Source organism: Balaenoptera acutorostrata, chromosome 15, assembly GCF_949987535.1.
Source record: "Balaenoptera acutorostrata chromosome 15, mBalAcu1.1, whole genome shotgun sequence".
NCBI lineage: Eukaryota > Metazoa > Chordata > Mammalia > Artiodactyla > Balaenopteridae > Balaenoptera > Balaenoptera acutorostrata.
This window is the reverse complement of record NC_080078.1, coordinates 74178601-74193221: the sequence shown is the minus strand read 5'-3', so window position 1 is coordinate 74193221 and position 14621 is coordinate 74178601.

Below are 14621 nucleotides of genomic sequence, written 5' to 3'. Positions count from 1 at the left end.
TTTATTACCCATTATATCTTGAATATTCTTTCTCACCTTTCCTTATAGACACCTCACTTTTCAAGTTGTGGTAAAATGTACATAATATCAACTTTACCTTTTTAACCATTTTTAAGTGTACGGTTCAGTGGTATTAAGTACATCCACGTGGTTGTACAAACATCACCACCATCCATCTTCGAATGCTTTCCATATTCCAGAACTGAAACCTGTCCCCATTAATCAGCAACTCTCCATCCCCCGCTCCTCCCAGCCCCTGGCAACCACCCTTCCGCTTTCTATCTCTATGAATTTGACTCCTCTAGGTACCTCTTTTTTTTTTTTTTTTTTAATTAATTAATTAATTTATTTTTGGCTGTGTTGGGTCTTCGTTGCTGCGTGCGGGCTTTCTCTAGTTGCAGTGAGCGGGGGCTACTCTTTGTTGCAGTGCACAGGCTTCTCATTGCAGTGGCTTTTCTTGTTGCGGAGCATGGGCTCTAGGCGTGCGGGCTTCAGTAGTTGTGGCATGCAGGCTCAGTAGTTGTGGCTTGCAGGCTCTAGAGTGCAGGCTCAGTAGTTGTGGCGCACGGGCTTAGTTGCTCCGCGGCATGTGGGATCTTCCCGGACCAGGGCTTGAACCCGTGTCCCCTGCATTGGCAGGCGGATTCTTAACCACTGCGCCACCAGGGAAGCCCTAGGTACCTCTTTTAAGTGAATCATAGAGTATTTGTCCTTTTGCGACTGGCTTACTTCACTTAACATAATGTCCTCAAAGTTTATCCATGTTGTAGCATGTGTCAGAATTTCCTTCCTTTTTAGGGCTGAATAATATTCCGTTCTATGTATATACAACATTTTGTGTATCCATTCATACATCCTTGGACATTTGGTTTGTTTCCATCTTTTGGCTACTGTGAATAATGCTGCTATGAATGTGGGTGTACAAATATCTGTTCAAGACGCTGCTTTCAATTCTTTGGGGTGTTTACCCAGAAGTGGAATTGCTGGATCAAAGGGTGTATGCATTTCAGGGGAACTTCTTATGGTTTAACATCTATACAAAGCTAAGCACAAATCCTAAGTGTTTAGCTTGGTGAATTTTCATAGAGTGATCACACTCTTGAAACCAGTGCCAGACCAACCGAAGAATAGCCCACAGAAAGAAGCCATCATCCTGACTTCCAACATCACAGATTGGTTTTGCCTCTTTTGAAATCTGTATAAATGGAATCATACCATATGTACTATTTTTTGTGTGTGGCTTCTTTCTGAGCTTCATCCATGCTGCTGCATGTAGCTGTTCATTCCTTCTCACTTTAGTGCTCCTTGTGAATATACCACAATTTATTTATCCATTCTACCATTGATGGGCATTTAGGTAGTTCCTAGTTTGGGGATATTTCAAATAGTGCTGCTATGGAAATTACTAGTACAATGCTGTCCGCTAAAATATACTGTGATATATTTTATCACACAAAAGAATTGAAAGCAGGAACTTTCAATCAAGAGATTTTTGTACACTAACGTTTATAGCAGCATTATAACAGCCAAAAGGTGGAAACAACCCCAGTGTCCATCACCTGATGTTTGTTTATCCAAACAAAACATGGCACATAAATACAATGGTATATCATTCAGCCTTAAAAAGGAATGAAATTCTGTTACAGGCTACAACATGGATAAAACTTGAAGCCATTATGTTGAGTGAAGTTAGCCAGTCACAAAAGGACAAGTATTGTATGATCCTGCTTATATGAGATATCTAGAGTAGTCAAATTCATAGAGATAGAAAGTATTGATAGAATGGTGGTTACCAGGTCTGGGAGGAGGCAGGAATGGGGAGTTATTGTTCAATGGGTGCAGAGTTTCCATTTGGGATGATGAAAAATTTCTCGAGATGGATGGTGGTGATGGTTGCACAGCAATGTGAATGTACTTAAGGCCACAAAGCGGTACAGTTAAAAATGGTTAAAAGAATAAAGTTGAGACATTCACAGAAAGATAGACAAGATGAAAAGGCAGGGAGCTATATACCAGATGAAGGAACAAGATAAAACCCCAGAAAAACAACTAAATGAAGTGGAGATAGGCAACCTTCCAGAAAAAGAATTCAGAATAATGATAGTGAAGATGATCCAGGACCTAGGAGAAAGAATGGAGGCAAAGATTGAGAAGATGCAAGAAATATTTAACAAAGACCTAGAAGAATTAAAGAACAAACAGAGATGAACAGTACAATAACTGAAATGAAAAATACACTAGAAGGAATCAATAGCAGAATAACTGAGGCAGAAGAACGGATAAGTGACCTGGAAGACAGAATGGTGGAATTCACTGCCACGGAACAGAATAAAGAAAAAAGAATGAAAAGAAATGAAGACAGCCTAAGAGACCTCTGGGACAACATTAAACACAACAACATTCACATTATAGGGGTCCCAGAAGGAGAAGAGAGAGAGAAAGGACCCGAGAAAATATTTGAAGAGATTATAGTGGAAAACTTCCCTAACATGGGAAAGGAAATAGCCACCCAAGTCCAGGAAGCACAGAGAGTCTCATACAGGATAAACCCAAGGAGAAACACGCCGAGACACATAGTAATCAAATTGGCAAAAATTAAAGACAAAGAAAAATTATTGAAAGCAACAAGGGAAAAATGACAAATAACATAAAAGGGACCTCCCATAAGTTTAACAACTGATTTCTCAGCAGAAACTCTACAAGCCAGAAGGGAGTGGCATGATATATTTAAAGTGATGAAAGGGAAGAACCTACAACAAAGATTACTCTACCCGGCAAGGATCTCATTCAGATTCGACAAAGAAATCAAAAGCTTTATAGACAAGCAAAAGCTAAGAGAATTCAGCACCACCAAACCAGCTCTACAACAAATGCTAAAGGAACTTCTCTAAGTGGGAAACACAAGAGAAGAAAAGGACCTACAAAAAACAAACCCATAACAATTAAGAAAATAGTAATAGGAACATACATATCAATAATTACCTTAAACGTGAATGGATTAAATGCTCCAACCAAAAGACACAGGCTCGCTGAATGGATACAAAAACAAGACCCATATGTATGCTGTCTACAAGAGACCCACTTCAGACCTACGGACACATACAGACTGAAAGTGAGGGGATGGAAAAAGATATTCCATGCAAATGGAAATCAAAAGAAAGCTGGAGTAACAATACTCATATCAGATAAAATAGACTTTAAAATAAAGAATGTTACAAGAGACAAGGAAGGACACTACATAATGATCAAGGGATCAATCCAAGAAGAAGATATAACAATTATAAATATATATGCACCCAACATAGGAGCACCTCAATACATAAGGCAACTGCTAACAGCTATAAGAGAGGAAATTGACAGTCACACAATAATAGTGGGGGACTTTAACACCTCACTTACACCAATGGACAGATCATCCAAACAGAAAATTAATAAGGAAACACAAGCTTTAAATGACACAGTAGACCAGAGAGATTTAATTGATATTTATAGGACATTCCATCCAAAAACAGCAGATTACACTTTCTTCTCAAGTGTGCACAGAACATTCTCCAGGATAGATCACATCTTGGGTCACAAATCAAGCCTCAGTAAATTTAAGAAAATTGAAATCATATCAAGCATCCTTTCCGACCACGACGTTATGAGATTAGAAATGAATTACAGGGAATAAAACGTAAAAAACACAAACACATGGAGGCTAAACAATACGTTACTAAATAACCAAGAGATCACTGAAGAAATCAAAGAGGAAATCAAAAAATACCTAGAGACAAATGACAATGAAAACACGATGATCCAAAACCTATGGGATGCAGCAAAAGCAGTTTTAAGAGGGAAGTTTACAGCAATACAAGCCTGCCTCAAGAAACAAAAAAAACTCAAACAATCTAACCTTACACCTAAAGGAACTAGAGAAAGAAGAACAAACAAAACCCAAAGTTAGTATAAGGAAAGAAATCATAAAGAGCAGAGCAGAAATAAATGAAATAGAAACAAAGAAAACAATAGCAAAGATCAATAAAACTAAAAGCTGGTTCTTTGAGAAGATAAACAAAATTGATAAGCCATTAGCCAGACTCATCAAGAAAAAGAGGGAGAGGACTCAAATCAATAAAATTAGAAATGAAGAAGGAGAAGTTACAACAGACACCACAAAAATACAAAGCATTCTAAGAGATGACTACAAGCAACTCTATGCCAATAAAATGGACAACCTGGAAGAAATGGACAAATTCTTACAAAGGTATAACCTTCCAAGACTGAACCAGGAAGAAACAGAAAATGTGAACAGACCAATCACAAGTAATGAAATTGAAACTGTGATTAAAAGTCTTCCAACAAAGTCCAGGACCAGATGGCTTCACAGGTGAATTCTATCAAACATTTAGAGAAGAGCTAACACCCATCCTTCTCAAACTCTTCCAAAAAATTGCAGAGGAAGGAACACTCCCAAACTCATTCTATGAGTCCACCATCACCCTGATACCAAAACCAGACAAAGATACTACAAAAAAAGAAAATTACAGACCAATATCACTCATGAATATAGATGCAAATATTCTCAACAAAATACTAGCAAACAGAATCCAACAACACATTAAAAGTATCACACAGCATGATCAAGTGGGATTTATCCCAGGGATGCAAGGATTCTTCAATATACGCAAATCAATCAATGTGATACACCATATTAACAAATTGAAGAATAAAAACCATATGATCATCTCAATAGATGCAGAAAAAGCTTTTGACAAAATTCAACACCCATTTATGATAAAAACTCTCCAGAAAGTGGGCACAGAGGGAACCTCTCTCAACATAATAAAGGCCATATATGACAAACCCACAGCAAACATCATTCTCAATGGTGAAAACCTGAAAGCATTTCCTCTAAGGTCAGGAACAAGAAAAGGATGTCCACTCTTACCACTATTATTTAACATAGTTTTGGAAGTCCTAGCCATGGCAATCAGAGGAGAAAAAGAAATAAAAGGAATACAAATTGGAAAAGAAGAAGTAAAACTGTCACTGTTTGCAGATGACGTGATACTATACATAGAGAATCCTAAAGATGCCACCAGAAAACTACTAGAACTAATCAATGCATGTGGTAAAGTTGCAGGATACAAAATTAATGCACAGAAATCTCTTGCATTCCTGTACACTAATGATGAAAAATCTGAAAGAGAAATTAAGGAAACACTCCCATTTTCCACTGTAACAAAAAGAATAAAATACCTGGGAATAAACCTACCTAGGGAGACGAAAGACCTGTATGCAGAAAACTATAAGACACTGATGAAAGAAATGAAAGATGATACAAACAGATGGAGAGATATACCATGTTCTTGGATTGGAAGAATCAATATTGTGAAAATGACTACACTACCCAACCCCTATCAAATTACCAATGGCATTTTTTACAGAACTAGAACAAAAAATCTTAAAATTTGTATGGAGACACTAAAGACCCCAAATAGCCAAAGCAGTCTTGAGGGGAAAAAACGGAGCTGGAGGAATCAGACTCCCTGAATTCAGACTATACTACAAAGCTACAGTAATCAAGACAATATGGTACTGGCACAAAAACAAATATAGATTAATGGAACAGGATAGAAATCCCAGAGATAAACCCACACACCTATGGTCACCTAATCTATGACAAAGGAGGCAAGGATATACAATGGAGAAAAGACAGTCTCTTCAATAAGTGGTGCTGGGAAAACTGGACAGCTACATGTAAAAGAATGAAATTAGAAAACTCCCTCACACCATACACAAAAATAAACTCAAAATGGATTAGAGACCTAAATGTAAGACCGGACACTATAAAACTCTTAGAGGAAAACATAGGAAGAACACTCTTTGACATAAATCACGGCAAGATCTTTTTTTATCCACCTCCTAGAGTAATGGAAATAAAAACAAAAATAAACAAATGCGACCTAATGAAACTTAAAAGATTTTTCAAAGCAAAGGAAACTACAAACGACGAAAAGACAACCCTCAGAATGAGAGAAAATATTTGCAAACGAATCAATGGACAAAGGATTAATCTCCAAAATATATAAACAGCTCATGCAGCTCAATATTAAAAAAACAAACAACCCAATCAAAAAATAGGCAGAAGACCTAAATAGACATTTCTCCAAAGAAGACATACAGATGGCCAAGAAGCACATGAAAAGCTGCTCAACATCACTCATTATTAGAGAAATGCAAATCAAAACTACAATGAGGTATCACCTCACACCAGTTAGAATGGCCATCATCAGAAAATCTACAAACAACAAATGCTGGAAAGGGCATGGAGAAAAGGCAACCCTCTTGCACTGTTGGTGGGAATGTAAACTGATGCAGCCACTATGGAGAACAGTATGGAGGTTCCTTAAAAAAACTAAAAATAGAATTACCATATGACCCAGCAATCTCACTACTGGGCATATACCCAGAGAAAACCATAATTCAAAGACACATGCACTCCAGTGTTCATTGCAGCACTGTTTACAATAGCCGGGTCATGGAAGCAACCTAAATGCCCATCGACAGATGAATGGATAAAGAAGATGTGGCACATATATACAATGGAATATTACTCAGCCATAAAAAGGAACGAAATTGGGTCATTTGTAGAGACGTGGATGGATCTAGAGACTGTCATACAGAGTGAAGAAAGGCAGAAAGAGAAAAGCAAATATCATATATTAACACATATATGTGGAACCTAGAAAAATGGTACAGATGAACTGGTTTGCAGGGCAAAAATAGAGACACAGATGTAGAGAACAAATGTATGGACACCAAGGGGGGAAAGCCGTGGTGGGGTGGGGTTGGTGGTGTGATGAATTGGGAGATTGGGATTGACATGTATACACTGATGTGTATAAAATGGATGACTAATAAGAACCTGCTGTATAAAAAATAAATAAAATTCTAAAATTAAAAAAAATATTGATATTGTGTACATTTTACAACAGTAAAAATATGAGCCAGAAATGCAAATCATGTATGGAATTTAAAATTTTCTAGCAGACGTATTTTAAAAAGTAAAAAGAAACAGGTGGGGTTTTTAAAAAATTATTTAACCCACCTACCAAAACTATCATTTTAACACATCATCAATATAAAAAAGTTATTAGGGACTTATTTTACTTTTTTTTTCATATTAACAAAATCCGGTGTCTATTTTACACTTACAGCACATCTCAGTTCGGACCAGCCACATTCCAGGTGCTCAATAGCCACATGTGGCTAGTGGCTACCATATTCAATCGTGCAGGCCTGGTACAAGTCTTTCAATGAATGCATTTTGTGTTTCTGTTGGATGCATGTGTGTTTTTAATTTTGATAGATGTTACCAGACTCCCTTCCATAGGTGTTAAACCAGGTTTTAATCCCACCAGCAATGTACGAGTGTGTTTCTCCACACCCTCACTTGTATAACTGCCAATTTGATAGATTAAAAAGTGCCTGCTCCTTGTGGGTTTAACACAGGTTTCTCTTACTAAGGGTTAAGATCAGCATCTTGTTATATGTTAAAACCATTATGTTTCCTTTTCTGTGACCCATTGGTTCACCTCCTTCGAAGCCTGTGTTTTCTATTTCTCTGCACATTTCTCCATGCTCCCCAGACCCCACCAGAACCTGGTACTAAGTGAGCGCTCAGGGTCAAGTATTTCTGAATCGTAAGACAGCGGTAGCAGGGTTGTTCCCAGCAGGGAGGATTCTGTTGGCCAGAGTCTGGGAAGCAGGGTTTAATCTTTGAGGGCACACCGCCCTCTGTTGGCAAAGCTGAGTTTCTCGGCCTCACCTTGGAACAGAAGAGGAGGCTGGGCAGCTCTGGGGGGAACCAGGGGCTGCGCCTGGAGCCTGGGTTTGATTGCACTTCTGCTGTGTGGCTTTGGGTAAGTAACTTCACCTCTCTGGGCTCTCCAACTCTTTATCTGCAAATGGAAATAATAACCGTTCCTCTCACTGACAGGCTTGCTGGAGGAATAATCAGTTGATGGGACACGAAGGAGCTTAAAAGAGGGTGTGGCACAAAACAGGCTAAGTATATAATAGCTGGGTTTTGGAGGGTTTTGTTTGTTTGAATTTATTTTATTTATTTGTCTGCACCAGGTCTTAGTTGCGGCTCACAGGATCTTTTTAGTTGTGGCATGTGGATTCTTAGTTGCGGCATGCAGACTCTTAGTTGCGGCATGCGGGATCTAGTTTCCTGACCAGGGATGGAACCTGGGCCCCCTGTATTGGGAGTGTGGAGTCTTAACCGCTGGACCACCAGGGAAGTCCCTGGGTTTTTTTGGTTTGTTTTGTTTGGTTGGTAGCTAGAATTCTTGACTTTTAGAAAGTCCAGAGATGGGGAGAGAAAGGATGGCCTGGAGCTTAGCAAAGGAGGCAGCAGGTAGAGCTGGATATTCATGGGTCCACCACTGCCTCGCCAGCTTCCAGACCTCAGTCTCCTCTTCTGTGGAATGGCCACCTCACTTCACAGCAAGGACGGGACATGCAGCAATACCTGGGACCCTCATACACATGTGACCCCATTCCTGACCTGGGCAGGGCCCCAGCTTCCCTCCACATTGGGCCAGGCACACAGAGTGTTGAGCAAATCTAGGCTTAACACCCACCAGGGCATTTGGAATCTCCTGGCCTGGACTCTTCCTCCCAGGGACCTGTAGGGGCCTTCTGGAGACATTTTCCCCCAAAAAGCACCCCAGTGCAGGGTACCCCTATGAGCACATCACCTGAGCACCAGCTCTTTGGTGGCGCTGGGTGAGGACCATTTTATAGGAGCCAATCTGTTGTCCTCCTGCCACAGGGCCCTATCTTCGTATCTGCCATTCAACTCTTGCCTAATTGACAGTTACACTCAAGTCCTTCCTCTGCTCTAAAACCTCCCATGGCTCTCCATTGCCTGATTCCTCGCCCTGACGTTCAAGGCCATGCATGGCTTAAGTCGATCTGTCTGTGGAGGGCGTGCCTAGGTTGCATGAGAAGCACTCACTAACATCCTGCCCTTCCTTTAAGATTGAACTAAATGCCACTTCATTCATTTATTCCTCTATCGTGCATTCATTCATTCAACACAATTTATTAAACACATAATTTATTTATTGATACATCTTTGTCACCTACTAGGTAAAGACATGATACTAGGCCTGGAGTAGAAAGAGACTGTGGTCTTAACCAGTTGTAACTAAAATGTCTTAATTTTGCAAATTTTCTCAAACATGTGACCATGTAAATGCGTTGCAGAGCCCCCCCAAAGGTCTTGGAGGGGGGGGATGTAAATCCACCTCTGTGTCCAGCCACGTGGGGCCGTCTCCTGGTGCAGGAAGCCTTCCTTGACAATGCTCTCTTCCGCCTCTGAGCTCCAAGGTCTTGACTCCTGGCTCCGTCACCAGTTAGCTATGTGCCCTTGGAAAGTCATTTTACCAAGTCTCAGATTATTTATATCAAGTGGTAATAACGACTCCTACCCGGTGAGAGTTATTGCAGGAATTGCGTTAGATTAGGTGTAAAAGTGCCTGCACGTGGTAAGTCTGCGTTGTGTGGCGACTATCATTAGCAGCAGCAGGAGCAGCTGACTTCGGCAAGGCTGGCTCCCAGCAACTTGAGGGATCCAGAGGTTTGCTCTCTTTGCCCACTAGAGGGCACCAGAAATCACAAACGACATCCGGTCACTGCACCCTGGCTAAGCAGGTGTCCCGGAGCTCCCTAAGGGGGTAAGAGTGAGGGGTTTCCGGGCTCAAAAGAGACCCCCAAGGCCAGCCAAGAGCCTGACAGTTTCCTGTGTTCCTAGGTCTGGCTGCCAGTGGTGGAGGCAGGCTGCATCTGGCCCACAAGGGTCCTCATGCCCAAAGCCCTCATGTCCATCCCTCGCTGCAGCCCACAGCCCAGGACAGTGTGGGTAAAAGAGCTCTTGTTTCTGGAGCTGGCTCTTCACGTTTCTGTCTCTTGACCTTGGGCAAGTGACTTGACCTCTCTGAGCTTCAGTGTCCTTTCCTATAAAATGGAAATGTTACTGGTCCCAAAGAAGGGAAAAGCCTGTCTGTGGAGAGGGTATGGCCATGATTGTTTGTGTCGCTTTCACCCAGTAAATATGCTACAGTGTAATTTGCTGTTTCCTGCTGATGACAAATGTAATGTGTTGATTAATCCAAGTGTTGTATTGAGCACCTTACCATGAACCTAGCCCTCTACTGGTTAATGAGATTGACAAAAATGAAGCTAGGGGTTTTTGTTAGGGGTAGTGGGATTCTGGATGATAGATTTCTACCACCTCAGCCCCCCTCTATCCTCCAAACTCTCTACAATGTTGATGCATTGCTTTTACCACGATGGAAAAGGAAGAAAGGGAGAGACACTGACTGGGCACCTACTATGTACCAGATGTTTCCACGTCATCCTTCCTCTAAGACAGCAGGCTCCATGCAGACAGGGACCACCTGGCTTGCTCACCGCCGTATTCTCTGTGCCTAGCACGATGCCTGGTACATAGTAAGGTCTCAATAGACACGTGTTTAATGATCAAGAATGACTTGTGCAGAGTTTACACAGGAGGAGCTGAGGTTCAGAGAGGTTGTGTGACTTGTCTGAGGTTACCCAGCTAATGGGATGCAGGGCCAGGATCCTGAGGAAGTTCTTTCTGCTCACTGCCTGTTCTTCATCCCTCCATCCTCATACCCCTTTGTTCAAAACAGCTTATCTTACAAATACATACTTATGTAGTAGTGGTTAAGCAACAATCCCAAGAAGTAGGTGTTAGAATTTCCCCCATTTTACAGATAGGAAAACTGAGGCACTGGTCCGTTAACCAACTTGCCCAGATCACACAACCAGTAAATGGTAGAACCAGGATTCTAAACCAGGCATCCTGTCTCTGAAACACTTGCAGGTGACCACTCTGCCATGCTACCTCTTGGAGGGGCTGCTGGGTGTGAATCTTATCTTCTCGATGCCCTGGGGAGCCCTGGAGGACCCGGATCATGCCGTCTTTTGTACAGCCCCTGGAGCCCCTGGCACAGTGTTGGCATGCTGCAGGCCCTCAGTTCAGGCCCTCTGGCTGGGGGGTTTGTCCATCAGGGGAGGCCCCTTAGCTGCTGTTGCCCCATTTAGAAGTTAGTTGGTGGCCCTGGGTTTCTAGTGCAAGGTCATCTCTACCCTTTGAGCCTAGAGCCACCTGTCCATGCCCCACCCCCTCCTGTACACACCTGCCAGCAGCAGATGGCACTTTGAGGATGGGGGGAGGAGGCAAGAGTTGGACTTTGGCCCCTTTATCTGCACTCCTTTCCCCACTCTTAGACAGATGTATGTCCAGAAGTGTATGGCCTGTGTGCACATGGGCATACATGCACGTGAGCCCACGTGTACAGGGCGTTCCCGTGCACGTGCCTGTGGATATAAGCAGTCCTGTGTGTGAGTGCATATGTGTATCTGGCTGTGGTATGTGTGCTCCTATCCGAGGGTGCAGATGTAGACTTGAGTGTGAGCCCGAGTTTATGTGCAGCTTTGCACATGTATGTGATGTGGAAAGACAGAGCACCAAAGTGGAAGGGCAGCTCCTTGCCTAGTCTCAGTTTCCTCATCTGTAAAATGGGGACAGTAATGGTCCCTCACTGGTGGAACAGTGCCAGACACACAGAAAGTACCATAATATTGGCCATCATTATTATTATTATTAATAACCTCCCAGGGGTTGTGTGGAGATTCCACGAAATAATAGCTTTGAGGGTCTGGCTCAAGAAGTGTTTCTCCCATCATCCTTAGATCAGTTGTCTTTTTCTTCTTTCCCTTGGTTTTATCATCGCAAAGGTAATATAACAATGTTTTGGAAATAGAGGTGGGGAAGGGTGGGACACCTGTCACCTAGCACCCCATCACCCCCAACACAAGTAGTATTTTCTTTCTTTTTAATTAAGAGTTGTTGTTTTTTTTAAATTTATTTTTGGCTGCGTTGGGTCTTTGTTGCTGTGCACGGGCTTTCTCTGGTTGCGGTGAGCGGGGGCTACTCTTCGTTGCAGTGCACAGGCTTCTCATTGCAGTGGCTTCTTTGGTTGCAGAGCACAGGCTCTAGGCGCCCGGGTCTCAGGAGTTGTGGCTCGAGGGCTCTGGAGCGCAGGCTCAGTAGTTGTGGCACACGGGCTCAACCGCTCCGCAGCACGTGGGATCTTCCCAGACCAGGGCTCGAACCCGTGTCCCCTGCATTGGCAGGTGGACTCCTAACCACTGCGCCATCAGGGAAGCCCAATAGTTTTTTTAAATTAATAGTAGCTGTACAATATTTTATGTTACAAGTGTACAATATAGTGATTCAGAATTTTTGAAGGTTATACTCCATTTATAGTTACTGTAAAATATTGGCTATATTCCCCATATTGTACAATATAACCGTGTAGCTTATTTTATACCTGATAGTTTGTACCTCTTCATCCCCTACCCCTATTTAGTATTTTTATTTCTGCTATTTCTTTCCAGACTTTGTTCATAAGTAAGCTAGCACAAGGCTTGGCACTAAGATGGTGCTTTAAGCACATTTGGATGGATTAACAAACATTTGTTTTCAGCTTAGATGTCTAAATTGAGTATTTTCTATCCTGCTTTTGTTCCCTTATCATGGGCATTTTCTGTGTGACAGCCAGTAATTTATAATTATTAAAGATAATAGAAGAAAATTAGAAATTTCCCAATGCCCCCAAACTGGGAAATAGTCAATGGAGTTATGGAAGAGTCACTTTAAGAAATGTTGTGGGTTAATAACAGACATATAAGATTCTTTTCTTTCTTTGGGACAAGTTAGTGTTTCCATATTAGGAAAGGGGTGTCCCAGGATTTATCTGTCCCTGGACATGAAGGGGATGCCATTGAAAAAAATGAGACTATAGCCAGCCAGAAAAATGCAGATCAAAACTACAGTGAGATACTTCTACACACCCACTAGGGTGGCTATAATCAACAAGACAGACAATTACAAGTGTTAGTCAGGGTGTGGAGAAATGAGAGCACTTGTACACTGCTGGTGGGAAAGTAAAATGGTGCAGCTGCTTTGTAAAACAGTCTGGCAGTTCCTCAAAAGATTAAAAATAGAGTTACCATATGACCCAGCAATTCCACTTCTAGGTCTGTACCCAAGAGAAATGAAAACATATGTCCACTCACAAATGTTCATAGCAGCATTATTCACAAGAGCCAAAAGGTGGAAACAACCTAAATGCCCATCAACTGATGCATGGACATATTAAATATGGTCTATTCACACAGTGGACTCTTATCTGGCAATAAAAAGGAATCAAGTACTGATGTATGCTACACTGTGGATGGACCTTGAAAGCATTATGCTCAGTGAAATAGGCCAGCCACAAAAGACTTTGTGTGATTTCCATTTTGTATGATTCCATTTATATGAACTGTCCAGAATAGGCAAATCCATAGAGACAGAAAATAAATTGGTGGTTGCCTTGGGCCGGGAGGGGCAGGAAATTAGCAGGGGGAGGGGGGTGCTAGGGAATGACTACTAATGGGTACAGGGGTTTTGAGGGGAATGATGAAAAAGTTCCAAAATTGTTTGTGATGAATATAGTAAAAGCCATTGAATTCTATAACTTTAATTTATAAATTATATAAATTTATAATTTAAATGGGTAAATTGTATAGCATGTGAATTTTATCTCAATAAAGCTGTTATAATATATTTTTTAAAAGGATGGAAACCCAAGATGACAATGAAAATATACACCATCATTTATTGAGAGCATGGCCTATGGACCAAGTACTTGGTAATCTCATTTAACTTTCACAGCACCCTTGGTAGGTTATTTTCCCCACTGTACAGATGAGGACGAGGGTCAGAGGTTTTGAGTAAGTGGCCCAAAGTCACTCAGCTCTTTTGTGGTAGAGCTGTGATTTGAACCCAGGCTCATCTGGAAGGTCCATGCTCAGTTTGAAGTACTTTTGTTGTAGTTCCCGTTCAAGATGGCAACGCAGGAGGCTGCTGAACTCACCTCCTCCCACGGACTCATGGAATCTCCAGATACATATGGAAGAGTTTCCTCTGAAAAAAAAACCTCCAAAACTAGCTGAGTGACCCCTACGCATCGAGAGAATGAGAAAAAACTCACACGGAAGCAGGTAGGCGAGGCTGAGACACAATCTCACCATAAACCCCATCCCTGGCATGGTGTCCCACAAGTGGAAAGGAACTCAAAACCCTGATCTTCTCCCTGAGGAGTGAAGGGTTTGAACCCCACATATAGCACCCCAACTTTTCAGACCTGCACTTTAAGTACTTGTGTTGTCTTCTTGGAAGGGGCCGGGAGCTGGTGCACCCAGCAGGTTGGACAAATATGCAGCTTACAGGACATGTAGGGCCCAGGATCTGGGTCTCCTCCCTAGTCTTTATCTAGCCTGGGCAGCCAGAGATCATGGTCAGGGCTTTTTATCATTCCCTGAAGCCTTCTCCCAGCATCTCCCTGTTTATGGCCCCTTAAGCAGACCCCCAACAAAGGACTGCCCAAGAGGCCCCAGAACTGGCTTGGCAAACAAATGTGACTCAGGCCTCTCCAAGGCAGCATTCAAGCCTGGGCCCTGGGCAGCTCCCACAACTTCCATCTTTACTA